This window comes from Pteronotus mesoamericanus, unplaced genomic scaffold (genome assembly GCF_021234165.1).
Source record: "Pteronotus mesoamericanus isolate MK-2021 breed Mesoamerican mustached bat unplaced genomic scaffold, CSHL_Meso_final contig_657, whole genome shotgun sequence".
NCBI classification, from domain to species: Eukaryota; Metazoa; Chordata; class Mammalia; order Chiroptera; family Mormoopidae; genus Pteronotus; species Pteronotus mesoamericanus.
This window is the reverse complement of record NW_026555229.1, coordinates 13,703,150-13,724,423: the sequence shown is the minus strand read 5'-3', so window position 1 is coordinate 13,724,423 and position 21,274 is coordinate 13,703,150. Positions and strand designations below refer to the sequence as shown.

At 45.3% G+C, this 21,274-nt stretch overlaps 1 protein-coding gene across 23 annotated transcripts in view; it reads right to left on the bottom strand.

Moving 5' to 3' along the window:
- TCF7L2 (transcription factor 7 like 2) overlaps positions 1 to 21,274 on the bottom strand; it is a 189,335-nt gene that overhangs the window by 49,704 nt on the left and 118,357 nt on the right. The gene's annotated exons all lie outside the window — the stretch shown is intronic.

Genomic DNA, 21,274 nt, shown 5'->3' with positions numbered 1-21,274 from the left:
ATCATTCCACAATTATAGAAGACAGGTCTTGGTAAGAAAGCATCTATGTGTCTCTCTCTGTATAAACAGATAACAGATACATAGATGAGATAGATCTGTATATAATGATTTAAGGATAAGTGTTATATATAAAATATATATAATATTTTATAAATTTTTATAAAATTGTGTCTATATAGAAATATTTAGGGTCTTCCTAAGTTTATGAAATAAACTCTGACGTTCCGGCAAACGATTTAAGGGGGAATCACAAGAAGCCAGCAGAGAACACACACAGACACAGTCACAAAACTGACCACAGGTTGCGGATGGGATGGTCGGTAGTTGTGGTTTTTAAAACCGCGCGCTGTCCTTGAAACGGAGGCCGCACACAGCTCCATTAGATACAGATCCAGTGCTCTTGATCTATTATTTACAAAGAAAAACCCTTCACTGCTTAAGTGCCCCCTCTACTCAGCCTTCCATTTCAACAGCATCAAACAACTTAGTGGGGGGAAAACACAAGACACAACAACTTGTGTTCATCACAACGTTCCACGCAAGTCAAAATTCCATTTGGATGGCGGGGGGGGGGGGGGATCAGAATAACCTGAACACAGGATGTCGGCTCAATGACAAACAAATGAGAGGTTTGCTCCGAAAAACGGGCTGTCATTTTCTAACGAGCAACACAAGGTTTTATAATCATTCTCTAAGAGGAATTTCTATTGGGAAAAAAACGGGGAAAATTTTCAGGAAAACCATTTTTACCTCAAGGATGTGAAAAGAATGTTTTCAAAATGTGTATTTGCTCTAAAATTCTTTAATTATCAAGTCTGCTCTTTGAGTCAAAATGCATTCGATCTAATTAGTAAGCTTAGATCTCACCTTCATGCTGAACTTTAAACTCTCTGAAGCCAATTAAAAACTATTTAAATGAATATTAAAAGGATTCCTGTGATCATTTCTGACATGAGAGAAAACATGCTTTTCAGCAAAAAATGGGTTTACACAGCATGCTTACATTTCACACAATATTTGAATTGAGTTTTGCATTTAATCTGTCTACTACCCTTACTTGGATTTCGCCATCCAATGTTCTTCCTCGGCTGTTTTATCATCCTTGTTCAGACATATCAGCCACCAATACAGTTTTAACTGCAATTAGAACTGTTTTATTATTCAGAGCTCTTCAATCTTCAATAACTTATTAAGATTTACTGGATGGTACCCATCTCCTACTTTCATTTTGATACACTATTGAATTGGGCACAAATGGCTATGTACCAATAAAAGTTGAAATTGAAAAAAAAAATCCTTAGCAATTTCCAATGTGATGAGGCAAAGCATACTAAGACCAGAGTCGACATCAAGTTAAATACACACTCCTGCTCTCTCTCAGTCTAGGCCTTGAAATAGCTTTTTGAGAATTAATAAATTATTCTGTTTGCTTATGAAATTAAATGCTCCCATGCAAAGCCGTTACAATTAACACCACTAAATGTGTTAGGTTACACTAAAGAAATCCTCACAGTATAATTATATCAATGAGTCATTTAACTCACATATATTAATTCAATTTATCTTCATTTTGAACCGTGGGGACTGATGGATTGTCATCATTAGGAATGACAAAACTCCATGCCGGAGGAGAACACAGGCCTGCTAATGCTGACTTCTCGCAAGACCACACATCACTGCCTCCTCTAAGGGTGCCCACAAGTTATCAGGGGATGTATTCTCTGCTAAAGACCAAAATCTCAAGGCGTCTGATCAGGATGCAAAAGAGTAGCAAACCGGAGTCTCTAGAATCTACAAACCAGCATCAATAAAGCAAATTCCTGTACAGAAATCACAATGGCAATATGCTCTAAGGACAGGCGCCATTATCCATTTGGTATTAAAGAAAAACACTCCAAACACTCCTTGGGAGAACGCTACACGACAAATGACGTTTTCCCCAACTAGGCAACCTATCGATAAGCATTTCTGATTTAAAGACAACAACAATGGTGCCAGAGCAAACATATTAACCAAGAGCTCACTGGGGATACTGTCAATAAAGAAGTAGCAGGCAAAATAATTACAGGATTGTTCACCAGGATTTCCTTCTGAACACTTGCAGGATTAAAGGTCATTATTAGAATTTTAACAGTTACAGAGACTGTGTCTGACCTGTAACAGATGATGGTCAAGCCTAACCCACCCTCATGAACATCCTGGTGGCAAATATGAGGCTAAGTGACTGGCTTTTCTGCTGCAAAAGCTCATTTTTGGACTGAAGATTTAATTTACTTCCCCCCTCCCTCGTAAGTTTAGTTCCTCCTCCCTCTTAAAGAGAGAGATCCCCAGCTGACTGAAGTAGCAATCCTTGGGTTTAAGATCACCAAAATGGCATCATCTATGTCCAGCTTCTCTACTGTGAACAGTGGGGAACACAGGAAATTAATTTTAATTTCTTTAAATGCTGGTGGCAAAGAAGAGAGTGCACAGAGCTCTCTGGGCCTAGGGGAGGTGTGGGAGATGACAAACATAACAAGAGCGAAGGGCCAGGATCCCCAAAGGGGGGACACCTTCCTCAAGGCCAAGTTGCCAGCAGAGAACTCATCAACCCCACCATCTCACCCAGCCCAGGTCAGCTGTCTTGGAAGATGCCTTAGCCCCTCTGCTGCATACCTTCACTGCCACTGACCAGTCAATTGAGTACTGAGGAAAAATTAAATAACCACATTAAGTTGTTTTGGTAAGTTAGAAGTTATTGATCTGACCAAAATTAAAATATTTCAAAATAACACACGAATGGGGATTTTTTGCACTTGTTTGCTGGACCAGGACTTGCTGCTCTGCATCTCTGCCATGATGTGCAGGGAGGGACGCTTAAGAGCCCGCAAGCTCTCAGGGTTTCACTGACTTAACACGGCAGACCTGCGCGGCCGCAAGCGCCGCTTTCCCGTTACAGAACCAAAGACTCCTGCCACCCACGAGGCTCCTAATGAAGTACTGCTGCCGCAATGTGACAAAAATAGGGGAATTTGGTGAGAATAAAGGGAATGTGCTTTAGAGACACTAACCTTAGCTAGAACCAAGAGCTGAAATTAACAAATGAATTGGAAGGGAAGTCATTTCATAAACAGCAGGAACACACAGAAACTCAACAGAAAAGCATAATAAGGAAAAAACAAACTTCTTTTTATTTGAGAGGAGGAAGATGATCTGAATACACGGACACTGGCCAAACTTACCTCCTTTTATTGCTTCATATGCTTAAAATACACGATTGCTTGTCTCTGGATAAAGACAACCTGCCACCAAAACATTAGAGGGAAGGTGACAGAACAGGACAGTATGATCCTGTTCTGAAATTCCTTGGTTTTCATTAACCAATAAATGATGTTTTTGTGGACTTTGAACCTTTGCTTTTCACAAGCAAGTTTAGGAAGGTGGCCAGGGAAAGTCACCCAAATCCAGTAAGTAAGGGCGGGGACTAGCTGTGCCCTTTACAACATGTGTGTACTCTCTGAGCAGTTGGGTGCACGCGTACAAGCCTCAAGCTGCGGCCACAGGGAATTACAGGGTTAAGGGAGGGGATTTTAGGGAAGGACGTCTCTCTGAGCCTTTCAAGCTACTTGCTGGATGGCAGTGATTTTTACCCCTGACCCAGTACTGGTGCTAGATGCCAAGAAAGAAGTGAGTGAGAGAGAGAGAGAGAGAGAGAGAGAGAGAGAGAGAGTGTGTGTGTGTGTGTGTGTGTGTGTGTTTGTATGTGTTTGTGTGGGTAAATATGCCTGGCCCTTACAAGATAGCTTTTATACACAAGACAGTCTCTACCTCCTTCCTAAGCTCCTTGTAAACACACCCAGAGGCTAACATACAATGGGCACATCCAGTGAATAATAAAGTAAAATTAAGTTATGTCATTCCTCCACCATAGCAACGCCCATTGGCTGTCTCTGGGCGCGCTGAGCCAATGTTCCCACCACAGTGTGGAGTTGGAGTGCACACTCCTCCCCACATTAGGCACAGATGGAAAGCGTGTTGCAATCGCCCGTCTACAGCAGACTGTGAAACTGGTTTTGAATGCAACCAAGCATCTTAGTACAGTCTGGACTGCGGTGGTTTCTTTTTCCCAAAACCATTTTATTTTTGTCTAGCACCTCTCTTCAGTGAAGCTTAGGAGGAGCTAGTTCTCATAATCAAATCAAGTCTTACATGGCAACAGCCCCATTTTATAGACAGAAAAAACAAACAAGCTCAGAGGATTTAGGACTCAGTCTAGATGAGCTGGTTAGTAATTTTAGCAAATTAAAAAAGAGGAGGAGGAGAAATTATTGCTGTTGTTATGATGAATGTAGTAGAAATCTTCCTTACATTCTTCCTTCTTGGTGTGTTCATTGATTCAAAAGACACTAAATAATTGTCTATTTCATGCCTGGCACTGTTCTAGGCACTAGAGATAAATCAGTGAACCAAAGAGAAAGTCGTTGGCCCCAGGGAACTTACAATCTAGAGGCTGATAATTATTTGCAACACTCAGAGAGCTAACAAATGCACCCCTGTAGTACCATGACGGTGTGATCTCATCAAGTCACCTAACCTCAAACAGAAACCAGTTCATAACTACCCAGGCTCAACACTCAACTCCAATGATCCTGTCCCCTGAAAAATCTAATTGAAAAGCCGGCTTTATATGGTAAAGAGGATGCGCAAGTTTTTAACCACCCGTTTTTTGTCTTTGTTGTTTTTAAAGAACCCCAATGCTAAATTATGCTATCAAATCACTTAAAGAGGGACAGCTGTCTACACTGGAGGTTGGAGAACATCACAGACCTGGGGCGGTGGCGTCAACAGACACTGTGGTTTTCACACCACCCTGGATGCAGAGATGCTGGCTATTTTGTTTGGCCCATACAGTTGGCCAAATCAGTCTATGCTTGAGACAGAAGCATCGCTGGCACTCAGGGAACGATCGTGAATACCAACTGATACTACAGTAAGTTGGATTTCTTCTCTTTGACCCAATACATAGTGTGGGCTTTCTGGTACTTCTGTACTTAATTCCAGGGCCACTTAAATTACAACTCCTCAAACTACCAGCATGAAGCTCATAACATTTTTAGCTGCGTTTCCAACTATAAATTAGATAAAATATATAGATGTAGAGGTCAACAGCCAACAATTAGAATCCACCTCATCCTTCACTGTAATTTTGGGGCAGTCGAACGTATAAAGAAAAGAGCTTCTTTCACCACAGATGTGTGTACATTACATAGTTACTGCTGTCTCCTAAGTATAAATATACAGAACAATTTAAGCACTGGGTAGATGCTCAAGAAACGGTTGTTTCAGGAATTTACATACATATACACAATTATTGGAATGCCTTCAAGGAAAAAAAAAAATCTTTTAAAAAACACCTCCAGCAGACAATCTCAAAGTATTTCACAGAACATATTGGGGTCAGAGCTTCTTTAAATACAGTTTCTAGATTTGATTTTTTTTTTTACAGTTGTTCAGACTATGATGGTCTGATAAAAATGGTATCAGAACTTAGTATAACTCTTAGTATACTTAGTATAATTAAGAGTTCATTATTATCTAAAAAGATACTATCTTTTTCTAAAAATTCATACTTTATTCAGACATCATACAGCTCTATAAAATCTGCTCTAAAGGAGGAATTTCTTAAATTCAGGGGAAGAACCTCAGAATTACAATGCTTATTTTAAAATGAGGATAATTATGACTGTTGTTTGTCAAATTTTCTAAACATGTCTCTTTAGTGGCTTCCATGAGGGTACTTTCAAAACATAAACCCAGTAAAGCTAATTTCCAAGTGAAATTTGTTCTAATACCTATAAAATATTATATACTGTAAAATAAACCACTGTTTAATATGACTATCAAAACTATCAAAAAGACCGGTTAAAAACTGCAAAATGAACTATGCACATGTTATGTTTCAAAAGACAGACAATGGATGTGGCTATATCTAAGCCTCTAGTTTACAAAAGGGGTCTGGGGCCTTACGTCACGTCCCGGAACCCTGGACAGGGCTGTGCAGGCATGCCTGGCTCGTGCTCCAGCCTTTCCTAAACATCTCACTTAAATCCCACACCATTCCGAGAGGTTGGCGCCTCTGTCCCTATTTCTATAAATGGCCAAACTAAGGCTCCCAAAGAATAAAATAATTTCCCCAGGATAACATAGTGGCAGCAGAGTCCGAATTTGAACCTCGGTCTTCTGGGTCTCCCGGATCCTGCGGCTGAATCCCCTTCGAGTCACTGCTACACGGCAGAGGATGGAAAATGTTAGCAGGGCGACTCTAACGCTGGAAGTCCACCCCTGCCCCCAATCAACATGTCAGGTTAGATGGCGTGCAGGCGTGCGTGCGTGCGTGTAAGTAAACACTGTCGGTAGGGTTTGTAGCGGTTCCCTTTACTAACTGAGGGGACAGTTGGCAGGTATGTTGGCACAATTAGTACAGATAAACCTTCAACAGCCGATCTGCCTTCTGATTTTTAAATAAACAAAGGCTGAATGCTATAATTAAGATCAGAAGTGCCTCTGAAAGACCAGATGGCAATAGAGAAGTTACACAAAAAAGCCAAGGGCAGGGAGTTGGGTGAGCCAGTTATTCCTAAGGTGGAAGAAGTGATTTCTTAACAAATGTTTTTAACCCGGATGCCTGGAGGGAAAAAGCAATCTCCCAGCAGAAATGATGGCTGGGCCCAAGGAAGGCAGCATCCTACTCGGGTGCACGACGCGGACTCCACGGTGCTTCCTGCCTAGGCTGACTCCACCCCACCACTCTGGTAGAGGGTTTCCTCAGGGATAATCAAACCTAGAAGAGGGCCCAGTGCAGCGGCCACCCCGATGCCCCGAGGTCCCCTGAGTCTTCCTCCTTCTCTTAACACTCAGAAAACAATGGCAGCTCTATGTCCTCAATGGCTTCAGTGTGAACCCCTCCCCCAACAATGACGCCATTCAATCCCCCACCAAGAGAGATTGCCCCAAGTTTAACAGCCTGTGTTAGGAGAGCACTGGACACAAAGGGAGGTGTTTCCAGGTTCAGTGCACACTTTACTTCTATTCATCAGAAAAGGAACAAAAAACAATTGACCCCATACCTCGGGCAGGACAGAGGCTGGGCTCTGACCTCCCCACTGAAACCATCCCCCCAAAACCGCAGCCTCTCTCTGGTGGAGGGTGAACACCACATTGTTTTGGGATCTTCGTGCAAACATGATTCCTGATTATTTCTACCTTCCTCACAATACATTTGCATAAAAATGGGATTCTTTTGTTCCCTCAGGAGAGCCGAGAGGAAGCTGGGAAGAGGGGGGCACTCATGAGGGTAAAGGAGAAAAGGGCGCCCAAATAAAGACAAGAAGGTCAGCAGACAGACTTGAAATTACGCTTTGAAACTTTTTTTTAGGAAAATAGCCCACCTCTTCCTTTACTTTAAATTTTTATAACTGGTATTAGAGTTTACTGCTACCTTTAAGTGACCTAATATTTTACTTCGAATAATTGCTTTAATTACTAAGTATCCCTGACAGTGGCCCTTCTTCGATATTGGTTACTTTAAGAAACACTATTACACATAACCCCAAAATGTTATACCTTTAATTACAAGTGAAATGCCCTGATGTCTTGATCACAGATCTTTACAGCCATCTTATCAGTCAAGAGACCTGATTTTACCAGTTGGCCATAAGGTTCCACTTTTTTCGGGGGTGGGGGAAGGGGGGCAGAGCTTACACAAAGTGTGAAGATTCGAAACAGCACAAGCCACGCCCTCCTTCCTAAGAGGTGACCACCACCCCCCTTAGCCAGCCAGGCTGGATTAGTCATACTAACCACAGCCTGCTCGCAACCAACTCTTCAGGCTTCGGCAGGTCTAGCCCAGCGGACATTCCAGGCCCAGTTTAACATTACATAATGAGAGCTTCACTCCCATGATGGGCTGCAAGTCTAAACAAACTTGCTGAACTCTACCCAGGCACCGGCTTCGGACAGAACAGGGGGACACAAGGGGCTGAACAGAGCTCTTAGTCAATTTTAAAATCGCCAGTGAACTCTTGAATCCATTCTTACTGTGGTCAACTCAGTCAGGGTTGCTTTGAGATCAAGTAGTGATGATCTCCAACCCAGCAGCTTTGCAAATGTTATCACATTGCGCTGGTGTCAAACTTGCTTTCAAAGGATCACTTCCACACATTGCGAGGTTTGAGTTTTTAACAAAAGCCCAGAAAGTAACCCTGTCAAACCATCCCCAAATCCCAGCCCTCGGGGAAAGAAGGTGGTGAGGTTATATAAGAGGGCGAAATTCCCTGCCAAAGATTAGTTGTTCCTCCATCAGTCAAACTCCTCCTACGAATGGCAAGGACTGATTTTCTATGTATTGCTAAAGCACATTCTTTCCCAACACACTTGAAGTCTGAACTCCAGCTCACCTCTTCCTAGCTAACCCTTCGCAGGTGATCATGTTAGTCCATGCTCATCACCATCACAAGCCTCCTGATCACCAGGTCAACACGCAGGGCATGGCAGAAGATCAGGAGTTCTCAAGCGGAAAACAGCTGTGTTCATACTGAAAGCACTGAACGTCACCCTCTAATCCAGAAAGAGTTTGAAATTAGTGGCACTTAACATGAACCAAGCTACACCCTGAATCAGAGGCAGCAGAATGGAAAGAGAAGACACCAAGAGGTCTGGATTCTAGTCTTGACTCTACTGCTATCTAGCTACATGACCTCATGGCCTCCGAGCGGTCATCCTCTCTCTGGGCTCAGTTTCCCCAGGTTTACAGACAGAACTTGACAGGATAGGTAGGTCTCACTTATCAGCCTGCTCTCATAATTCTACAATTCTGGTTGGTTTTAGTTGCTCAAGAAACTGTCTGCGTGATCCTTTTAGGTCGCCCAGTTCCACCACTCTGATCTGAGCTATTCTACTGGTCTTGCACCTGAAGCCCAGCTCCATCTGTACAACAACCTTGCCAAAAGCAGAGTATCCATTGCGTACCATTACATTTATTACTATCTCCTTACTCACAAGATAGTCCCAGTCAATCTCCCTAGATAACCCATGCACATGAACTAAGGGGGGAGGGGGACTGCAGGGGGGAATTGGGGTACCAGGTGGAGGGGGACAAAGGGGGGGAAACCGGGACAACTGTAATAGCATGATCAATAAAATATATTTTTTTAAAAATCCTGGAGACCACAAATTCTTCTTAATAATTCAGGATTTTAGTTAAAAACATTGACTACTGGGGTCCTAAGGACTGTTTGTCCTATTCTAAATAGAAAAGGTGCTTTTGAGGTTATTTTGCTTTGTGCTCCTTTGAAACCGTAAGACGTGGGAACTCAGAGGCTCTGATGTGCCTGGAGTGCGGATGGGAGCTGCCTGACAGGCAGGCATGGACCCTAGGTCTCTGTGGCCGGAAGCCAGGGAGAGCCAAGACTTGCTGCTGAACGGGCAGGAACAGAAATGTGGTGAGAAAGCCACTAGATGGGCAAATGGAGGAGAGGGAAGGGATCAAAAGGACCCTGGTCAGCCAGCAGAAGTGAGACGTGAAGAGGCAGAGAAAAGGGTCTGGCAGCATCCGGGCTGTGGTCAGAGCCGCAGCCCTGGTAACTCCCCAAACTTCAAAGGTGGACTTGCCCAGGAAACACCCTCTTTAACATGGCTTTCCTTGGCGGCCTCCTTACTGAAACCATGCGCACCAAGATGGAAGGACCCAGCCCCTGAGTGAATGCTGGGTTCTCCGGGAGCTCCAAAGGCCAGTTTTCTTGCCTCAGAAAGGAACAGGCTGGGGCGAACGGGGTCTCTGTGGAAGACCAAAAAGGGGCAGAACTCTCCAGGGACTCAGGTCATTACTTCCAGCTAGGAGGCACTCTCCCTGAAGGGAAGGACCCTACCCCCAGCACCAGAACAGGGCCGGGCCCAGCAGTGCTCAGTAACACTGTGCTAAATGGACTCGAGCTGTCCCACATACTGTCCCTACCATGTCACTCTAAAAGTCAGTAAGGCCTAATTTGCAGGCTTTTTCCTCATTTGTGTCCAGGAATAGTAAAGAGAGATATCTGCCCCACAAGGTCAAGTCACTGGCCTTTGTGATGGCTCTCAGACGGAAGTCTGGTGTGTGAAAGACTCAGCCTGCATCCCTGTGTACAGCTGGAACTTCTAGTCTCCCTTAATCCTCATCTGCCAAGCTACTAAGATGGCGCCGCTTGTCTTCCTTAGAAGCCGGCCTGGGAACCCAGCCCCCAGATAGACGAAGAGTAGAACAAGCACTCCTGGAATGTCAAAAGATAGGGACAGCTCTTCACGCTCTGTGAATAACCAGAGGTAGAGCTCAATAATGCTGAGCCATTTTAGATCAAGTTGAATGGAGAGATTACCGTTTTTAGGTCCTCTGCAAGTCCATGAGGACATTGCACCCTTGGTCCTAAAATTAATTGGAGGACACGGTACACAATACGGGGAGACCGCCGAAAACAATTACTCTGAATGCACTAGACTGAAAGGGGTAAGGAAGAGATTGGGACCCTGTTGCGTTAGGGGTAGAATCTCACTTCCAAGATTTTTCCTCCAGTGCCTCTCTCCACCCTCCCTGGTGTCCAGATGACATCTATTAAATTCAGGCACTGCTCCACAAGGGATCTTGGCCTCTGGCTATGAGAACAATAGCATCAAAAAATTGCTTGCCAACAACCCATAAATTTAAAAAAGTAAGGATGGCAAGAGGACGCTGTCTGGGAATCATCATACAAAAGAAGTCAAAAAGCAACGCGGTTTAAAATGGGACCCACAGACAGACGCCCCTTCAGCAGGATGTGCCCTCTTTAACAAAGGCAGCTCCCTAGCACTCCCACGAGGATTAAGACATCATTTCCTCTCCCACCTGACCACTCACAGTCTTGGAACTGCAAGGAAGCTTTGGTGTGGGTGGGAGGGGGTGAAAGGGCTCCAACAGACAGCACATCTGACTTGACCAAAAGCGTCAACTCAGACCCTGGTCCATGCTCATTCTCAGAAGACAGGTGAGGGCAACTACTATCTATCTATCTATCTATCTATCTATCTATGTATCTATCTATCTATCTATCTATCTATCTATAATATATGCAAGGGTACCAATTTCATTTGGACAAAAGCAGGGGCACAGTTTGGACTATTAAAACAGTCCTAAGAAACCAAGAGTCTGGGCTACACTTGATCCTCTTGACCCGGTAAGAAGCCTGGCTTGCTCCTGCCTCAATGATGTGGTCCGTACAATGGAAACTGCTGAGGCTGTACAAGGGCTTCCTCTTTCTCCTCCTCCCCCAAACTTAGGCCACCATCCTGAGCAATGGAATGCCGCAGAAGGGACCACACACTGTGCAAATATATGCTTTAATGCTCTCAGTCCTCACACCCACTCGCACAAAAGACATACCATTAATAAGTACAAAAAAATGTGGGTTTCCTCCCAGAGCCATCTTGTGCCTAATCCCTCCCATCGCTGGCAAACCACTATTGACATCCCTTGACTCTAAATTCAGACCGGGGGTGGGGGGAACCGAGAGCTCCCTAGCATGTGCACATCGAGAGCTCCCGCTCCAAAACGAACTTTCCTCTTTAAAGTCCCGTTTTCATCATTCTAACAAATGGCCAAGTTCCCCACCCCCCTTAATTTGCGGGATCCAAGCAATTTTTACTGTGGGTGGTAACAAGAGCTTAACTGTTTCTAATTATTTAAAAAACAAAACCACACACAGAAAACAAAACAAAACAAAACAAAAACCTATGCTGCCAAATGCTGAGAGACTCAGAAGCCACAACTTCCGGTAATAAAGACTTTTCTTCCCAACTGCCATAAACCAGTGAATCTGGAGAGCATCTGCGCGTCTGCTCGAGGCTTCTCCTCCATGGTGGCGGGGAGCCGGGTAGCATCACATGGCACAGACCAGAGCGCGGCGGCGGCGTGATGGGGAGCGAGCGCCTTGTCTTTGCACATACAGAGGACCCGGCCTTCAAATGCCAGCCCTAACCAATTATTCTCAGTGGAACCAAGGACGAAAGAAATTTTTTTTTTTTTAATTTGTGCCACATTTTCCCTCCTTATAAAAATGGAGAAAACACTTCCTATATGGAGAGAGGATTAAATGAGTTAATATATGAAACCACTTAAACCAGAACTGGGACTTAGAAAGCACTCAATAAATGTTACTACTAAAACTTATTTACATATAAAAATTAAAATATTAGTATTTCTTTCATGGAGTAGGTGAAAGGGTGAAACAAGAACAAGAAAAAGCAACCACAATGCCTGAAGGACAAAAGATTTTTAATAAACGGTGCGTAGCGTTACTATAAAACCACACCCCTACCAGGACCGGGGTAGAGCTCATGTTTCTTTCTTCCCACACCAAAGATGAGTTTTAAAATACCCACTGAGAATTACAATAAAGAAGAGCTAATGTTGACAGATGATTACCAGGTTTCATGTATACCATCTGCCTTCTATGTATTAATTCACTGAAATCACCCAATAAAGGGAGGCACAAAAATGGCCCTGTTTGCAGACAAACTTTGCCTTCGCAGGTTTCAGTGAGATGCACCTGGTCACCCAGCCAGCCCACAGCAAAGTCAGGTTCTGAATTCATGGATCTTGACCCCACGCAAGAGCCGGAGCCAAGTACCCAAACCACATACATTCTCTCATCTTCGGAGGCAAGATACGTCATGCCAAAGAAGCTTGCAAGGAGTGAGACTTTTATTAAGTCTGAAAGAGGGAATAACAACTACGTCCTTTTTATGGAGAGGAAACCCATTGAGATAACCGTCCCATTCAAGACCCAGGGGAGCAGATCAACACTGAAGGAAGCAGGAATTTCTTTCTGGCGAACCTGGACTTCAATTTCAATGAAGCAGCCCTATTTCACTCAACGTGAAAAAGGATCCCGTACAGTCCTCCCACTGTCCAGCCTTCGCTTTCCACCCCACTTGTTAATCATGCCCGGAGGGTGGCAATAAGTTAAACTACAGTCAGTCGTTTTTGTTAATGGAATTCTAAGCCCATCAGTTTTCAGCTGGGAGGATGAGAGAATCTTTCGCTGTGTTTTTCTAAAGCAAATATTTAATGCTTTCATCTTTTAGTGCCCTAACATGCAATCTGTCACCCAAATAAGAAAAAAGAAAAAAAAATAAAAACAAAACAAAAACCCTTCTCATGTGGGTGTTTGTAGAATGATGGTATCAGGTTTCGGACGTCAATCAGACAAATGGAGAACACTTCCGGAGGGGGCTGATCATTCCGCGTGCTCTGCTAGGAGCAAGCTCTGGAGTGAAGGCGCCCAGGCCGCATGGTTGCGCTTGCTCGCCTGTGATAAGGAGGCCACCCCAGCTTTCTAAAGTACCCCTATCATTTCCATCAGGATGTACAAAGCAACATGTTTTTAAGTGGTACCAATGCTTGTGTGGCTTTGTTTACTCTGTGGATTGTTGTTTTTTTCTTTTTTTAAATGAAAACCGTTCTGCTTCCACCTGGAGGACATTCCTCCACAACCTGTTACCACACAGTGGTAGCTTCTAATCGGCAAAACGCACCCCACTTCAAGATTCCTTCAGCCTCACCAGAAAGAGGGGGAAGTTGGGTTCATTTTGTAGAACGCAGTGATCATTCTTTGTCCTGCTTCTAAAGTGGTTTTTGATGTCGGGAAGCCAAAAGAAGAACCATGACTCTGTTCCTAGAGGTTACCTCCCCCTCTCTCCCCTCCAATTCCTGGTTTCTGCCCTGGGTCACTGTCTCCACTTCTCAACGGGCTGCAAGGGCAAGTCTCCAAGTAATTACAAAGACAGGAATTAGATTACACAGGAATTCACATGTGTGTGACTGCTGTTACCTTCCCCAGCCAAATCCATCGCAGAGCCATCATATACTGTTCAGTCAAGTGCGACACTCGGAGCGGGGGACCTGCGAGGTCAGCTCTGCTCATTTCCCAAGAGGAGGAGAGGCAAGCACACGAGATCGTCACCAAACTAACTTCCCTGCATTTCACTTCCCCGATGAAAGCACGGGCTCTGAAGCACAGCAGGTGAGACAGCTGCTCCGGCCTCCCCACGCAAGTAACAGCTTGTCCCAGGTGCTGGGTGGGGATGTACCCGAGACGTGGAAGCACCTCAGGGGCCCTCAGCTCTCGATTCCTGGTTTTCTCCTAAGTAATGGGATGAGTGAGGACAGTCCGGGAGAACCATGCTGCAGGTTTTGTAGGGTCCACAACACCTACAGATAATGCATCATCTTCATTTTACACATTATGCCCAAACCTTGGTAATCTGCCCTGACATCTGGGGAAGAATAATAAAGATAACTCGAAGCAGAATCTTCCAGAAGTGGTTCTGTTTCACTCTGCTGCCTATACAGTTAGCTCGTTAATTATATTTTTCTTTGGTCATAGTCAGAATTAGCTAGAATTCTCCTATACCCACAAAGTGGCCCAAAGCATTCTCTGGGCCTGTGGGCAAGAACAGCCAGCACAAAAAAATAGAAGAACCAATTGAGGCTTGTCAATAACTAACAAGCTGACATCACCAGGCCTGATGGTTACAGCTGTTTTGCAGAGGAAAGTGTGGAGAACGAGAAGGGCAGAAATTCAGTTCATCAGCAATGAAAAAGTAGTCTTTTGAATGAAAGAGATGAATCAAGTTAACACTACCTTTCAAAGAGCAAAAACGATAAAAATAAAACCCACCTCTCCCAGGACTATAAAAGGGAAGCATGCGGGTGTGTATAAGGTGATGCATCCTGATGGTGGTAATATGAATTGATGTCAAAATTCACAGAATGGTAGACCAAAGGAAAAATGTCAATTCTGGTGTATGTATGATGTATCTTAAACTACAATCTTTCTAAAATACCACTTCTCAAAAGAAACCTAGTTCTCAGACCATGCCCCCCACCAAAAAAACCCCAACCAAATCAAAACAAACAAAATCGGGATCACAGGAGTCTCTGCAGTTAAGTGCAAATCCAAAAACAGACAGTTGCAGGCGATCCAACCAAGCAAGCCTGCAGTGAAGAAGCCCCCTACAAAACCTGATTTGGGTACATGTTGTTGTCCCAAGCAGGAGAGGGCCGAGGAGACACAGTGTCCCCATTCCCTGTAGAAGCAAACATATCCGTCCATCGTGGGAGCGAGGGGTACACGCCCAGACACTGCTGACCCTACCAGATACAGAGGAAACAGAGGAAATGCACCCCGCTCAGGAACTGCACATATTTCTGAAGCCACTAAAAGAAGCCATAAGCAAACTTCCCCTCCCTCTCACCTCCACCCATCTTTCTCATGTGTTCTTGTGAAAGTGGCAAGAGGAAAAGGAACTTGTCCAGGAGACAGAGTGGCGAACAACCAACAGTCTGGATCTCCTTCCGGATGGGTATGCATTTCTGGTACTCTCTGGGGGACGGGCTTCCCATTTCCCAGGGAGGAGTGGGCCTCTCACCTGTCACCCTGGCCCCTGGCAAATCACCAGGCCTGCCAGAAACCCCGCAGGCAGGGGCCAGGCTGAGCACTGTGATTGAGAGCTTCCGTGATCCCTCAGACCCCAGTCCCGGCTCAAGTTCAGGCCAACATCATCTCCTGCCAGCTCTGTTTTCCAAAGCAGCAAGAGGCCGCCGCCAGGGCACGGGGCTGCGACCGACCGGGGGACTTGGGCAACGCCTGGCAAACCAAGGGATGGGTGGGGTTGGGAAGTGAACCGAGTGGGGCAGCTGTGTGTCCTTTGGTCACCCCAATTCCTTCCCACCTCCCTCCACTCTCACTTCTTCTTTCTCTGGTGTCTTTAGTTCCTTCCTTGTCCCTTACCCTCTCTCATCGGAAGGAACCGACTTTTCCAAAACAGAAACTTTCACTCTGAGAACAAACAGGCCTCTTCATTTAGATTTTCCCAGAGAAAAAATGTTCCCTCCTGCTGCCCTGGTGCCCAAGCGGACGGTGAGCACGTTCAAGGTGGCATGCCCTGGAGACGTATGTTAAGTGCATGGGCAGGCACACATGCCCCAGCAGGTTGGTAACAAAGGCTGGACAAAGGTCGCCTGCTTCTTCATTTTCAGCTCCAGAAGAGACGGCCAGCCACTGACAGGGAAAGGAGGGCCCAGGCTTGAACCTGGCCTCATTGGGGACAACATGCCTCTTCTACCACCTTGCTCCCCAAAACAAATCAAAAAGGAAACTTTTTTTTTTAAAATGCTAACAGCTTTGAAATGGGTTTTCAGGGATATTTTGGAGAACGTTAAAAAGTACAGAGTAAAGGATGAAAGACGATACAGCTCCTAGTATCATTATCTCTTGCCACAGCAGCAATAGCTGATGAATAAATACCTTTCCAATAAAGAGATAAGACTGACCTGATAAGAAAGGAGTGAAACCAAGATCGCCCACTCTGCCTACCTGACAAAAACTTCCCTTCATAAAAATGAGTAAACAAAGATCGAGTCTGAGCTGAACTATGGTTCCTCTCTGTTCCCAAATTCCAAACAGCTACCTCAGTGACGCTGAAGACACTGGTCCCAGGAAAGTGCTGAGAGACAACGATGTCACAACAAGGAGAGACGGACAGCCTGACTTGACAGATAATGAAAAAACCACTAGTGAAAAGCATCCACTCCCTCTTGTCAAGGACTGGCCAAGTATTTTGACTTGGGGGCCCTGTGAGGAGTAAAAAGTCTCGAGGCTAATTTAAACTCCCCCTTGACACCATTTAGCCCATTAAAAACAGATCTGTCGCATCACAGAATTACCAAAGGGGAGGGACCAAAACAATAAACTGTGCGGATGACAACATGTCACGCATCAAAGGCCTAAGTCTTCTCTATTCATGACCTTTGTCACACGGGACGCAAAGAAAACATGTGACTCACGAAGAATGGGGAAAAGAGAGGCAGTCACAGAGATAAGAGCTGTGACACAGCCTGTGGCGTCTTGGCTGATATCAGGCAGCCCCAGCGGCCTGGACCCAGGGTGAGAGGACACCCTTAGCCACTCCACAGATGGAGCTTCTTAGGGGACCTTCATGCACTCTGCCTGGGCTTCCTACTTCCTGTACCAGCTTCCCGGGGTGGCAGGAAAGTAGAAGCAGCGAAAAGAACAGCATGCGCAGAGTTCAGTCCACGGAAGGGCAAACAGCAGGGCAACAGGACCCAGAATGGACCTCCGCCTCTCAGGGCTTGTTTCCCGGGCGAAGGGCACCGTGCTAGCTGTATCCAACCTGTGTCAATCATGTAGAGGCGCCACCCATAAGCAGCGGGCTGCTACGGCATGTTCATGATTCCCTGGGAATGTGACTTCACCAAGGCATCAGAATTTCAAGTTGGGCACTCAGGTGTCCATTTATAGTTCTGGAGCGGTTGGTTAATTGGCAGAGGAAATTTGGGCGCTCATTTAACTAAAAGTATTCAACGAAGAGGCTTTGCAAATAGAGAATGAGAAAAAGGAGAAATAGCAAAATAATACAGGGGGTCCCACAGCTGTCCTACCGCGAGAGTGAATTTGGGGAGGGGGGCGAACTGCTGGTCCACCTACAGAATGGTCCAGGGCTAAGCCACGGCAGGCGCATCACGAGGGCACCCTGGAATGCCCAGAGTCACTCTGTCCCCGTTGTTTTCCACACGCACCCTCTCCCCACGAGATGCAGTGTAATAGTGAAACTCTGCGAACAGTCTGCTTGCACCACAGCAATGACTAAGCAGGTGAGGGATACCCGCTTCCAGAAATGGACATCCATCCGAGGTTCTGCAAAGAGTCTTTCGAGGCAGACAGAGGAACGTGTTTCTAGGACTAGCAGCCTAACATAAACAGACGACAACGCATATATGCTGTGAGCCCACCCAGAAATTTTAAAACACATCTCTGATAAGAATGGAAGCCTGTCAAAACATGAACTCTGCCTTCAAAAACATATTTGTACTGTTTTCTCATTCTGCTTCTCTGTGTAACCAGGACACCTCAGTGAAGTCGCATCCCAGTGTGTCGTGGCCGTGTTGTAGCCCTCCTGCATGCCTGTTCCCTACACGAATGACACAGGAGGAGGAGGACAAATTAAACATTTCAACTTCGCACAACGCTTGCTAATTCATGGTTATAATGCGGACATTTATAAAGCAAATACTTCCCTTCTAATGCACTTTGTTGTGAAAACCCAGATTTTCCTGTATTGAAAAACAGAGGACCAAGGAAATGGAGCAATATGTATATTTGTTTCAATGACTAACAAGCAAAAATAAAATTTCGGCAGTGATGCCCTGCTTTTTAGAAATCAGACATATAATAAAGCCACAGATTTATAGGATGTGGTCTAATAAACCTAAGAAAAGTTTCATTTCCTCTCACCAAAATGGTTAACTCCCTGTCTATGTGATTAGCTTTGCAAAGTTAGCAAAAGTCTTTTTCCCTTGAATACGTGAGTTGGGAGATTAATAAGCAAGTACCAAAAATAGTGTGCCCCCTCTTGAACACACTCTCTCTCCCCCTCTTCATCCCACCCCAAGTATCCCTAAACAGAGAATAAAAATAGGCTCAACATCAGCAAAAGGGTGGGTCAAACAGAACCTCAGAAGGGACACAGTGCACCATGTCTTGCTAATCTTCACAGATTAGGAAAAGTCTGTAGAAGCCCCAAAGAGGAAGGAAACAAGGAATAAGGGAAGGGCTGGGACAAAGAACTTTTTAAAGGTTGTTCGCAAGCATTTCTGTGAAAATGGTATTGACTAAGCAATTACAGGAAAAAACACTTTCTTTTTATCTGAATACATTTATGCCATGGGTCACACCCTTTTATTGTCACTATTAAACAGGTTAATAGCCCCAATGTAATGACTTTGTATGGCTGGCTTTAAAATGTACAGGAATAGCTAACTAGAAAGAAGTGAGTCATGCCCGCCCAGGTGGGTATTGACTTTCTTAGTCATATTTACTCAACTGGTCAACCAACCTTAACTCCCCAAGGAGGGATCTAAAGGGTTAGAATCGAGGTGAACTGCAAGACAAGAGGGAGAAGGGGCAGTGAAAGTTAGAGGGCTGGGGTGGAAAGTACCAGAATGCGGCACTTGTGCAGCAGAAACAGGACATTGGATGTACTGATTCAGAAGTTTTGTCCCAGTTCCTGGGAAGGCTGGGGGTGCTGGACAACGCCCAGCACCTTCTCCTTTAGCAAGCGGACGATGGTTGGTGTGAAGGCTCCGGACCATGGGCTACCGCCAGGGTCTTCCAGAAAACCCCCTTTGCTGTGTGATCTTAGGCAAATTGCTTAACCTCCCTGTGGTTCTTCCCCATCAAGGGAACAATCAATCACTGAACGTTTTCAGGTCGTGAAGACTTAATATAGGCAAATCACCTTTAGAAGTGCCTGAACCATAGAAAATGCTGTGTTGAATGAACACTCTTCAGTCAGCATTTCAAGGGATCCTCCAGAGAAGCCTTCTGGGCAGGCAGTCCGCTGCTGTGGCCTTTCTACAGGCACGGGGGCTGTGCCGCGGAAGGGCGAAGCACCTTGCCCGCTGAGGGAACACTGGACTCAAACCCAGCCCCGACTCCAGTCACATGCGGTTTCCCCTACGCTACCCGGAGTCACCTCCAGTACACCCGCGCAGCAGGGGGGGATTTCCATACACCACCCCCATTCTTGAAGTAGAAAACGCTACGAATGAAGCGTATCTACATCCTAGGAAAGCCTGCTGCGCAGCTGAGCTACCCCAGCAGGGGCCGCTCATCACGCAGACGCATTACCAGTGTGTGGCTCCCCAAGGATGCTGTCGGGGGCTTGTGCCCAACCAGGCACATGGGCTCCTGTAATCAAGCCCCCACTCTACAGGATTCCTTGTCTGAATCGCAAACAGCCCCTGTGGAATCCCCCTTTGCTGATAGGGAAACTGAGGCACAGCAGTAGGGTAACTGGCCCGCATTTACACAGCCCATAAATGGTGTCAGTGCGCCTAACCCATTCACAGTTTCAGGACTGAGACCCCAGCCTGGAAGTGGGGCACACTGGGGCCTTCCTAAGAGCTACGTCCCTCTCCTGAGGGCAAAGCTGGGAAACGGGTGTCATCACCGGTGCCCAGGATCTAATCCGTGGGTCTTGAGGTGTCCATTCTTCCTGTTTCATTTTCCTCACACTCAAGATGCGTCTTGGGTTCTCCTTTATCTACCTCACACTCCTGCCGAAGATTAATGAGTTACCACTTGCGAGGCCCTTTGGAGGATCGGCTATGTCCCATGTGGCCAACTCACCCACAGTCAGAATGAACTGCTGCAAATGTGAAAAGATGAAACAGGAGAAAAAGCCGTCCTCCGGCCCCGGCTGCTGCAAAGAAGGGGTCCCCTGCTCTGTCAGACCCAGGTCATGAAAGGGCACGGGCTTTACGCATACACTGGGATCCAGGTAATCCAGGTACAATCCAGAAACATCCTCCATTTCATTCACCTGGCCACGGGGGAATGGTCAGACAAGACTCCAATCCACGACGTTACCAACCAGAATTAAGACACACGGGAGTGTATGAAAGGATCCTTGGTGTTAGGGCAAGTGAAAAGAAAACACAAAACTGTGTAGAGTACAATTCTAATTTTGCGAAAAGACTTTGGAAGCTTCGACAACATGACTGGTGAGAAAGAAATGCATCCAAATATTAACAGCTTATAAACGGGTAAAAAGATGGTGGGTGTTTACATTTTCTTCTGAATGTTTTTCTGCAGTCTCTAGTACTCTTGAAAGGCTATATGCCACTTATTAAAATAGAACAAGCTTCTAATGATTTAGGCTACCTTTCCCATCTCCAAAGGAAAGACACATGTACACGTGTTAAATACACTCTAGGCCTGGCTTCTGTCTTTGGAGCCCTAACAGTAGCAAAGCACTCAGCACATAGTAGGTACATAATAAATGTTTTAAAAAGATAAGGGACTTTAGGAATTGGCTCTTAAATGTTCATTTTTTTTTGCCCTGGCTGGTGTGGCTCAGTGGACTGAACGCTGGCCTGCGAACCAAAGGGTCACTGGTTCAATTCCCAGTCAGGGCACATGCCTGGATTGCAGGCCAGGTCCCCAGTAGGGGGCGCACAAGAGGCAACCACATAGTGATGTTTCTCCCCCTCTCTTTCTCCTTCCCTTCCCCCTCTCTAAAAATAAATAAATAAAATCTTTTTAAAAATACTATTTTTTAAAGCAAGCATTAGTACAAAATCATTTGCTGTTTAAGTCTAAAGAGTTACTTTAAAATTTTTATCTGCATTGACTTGCTTTTCTGAAGA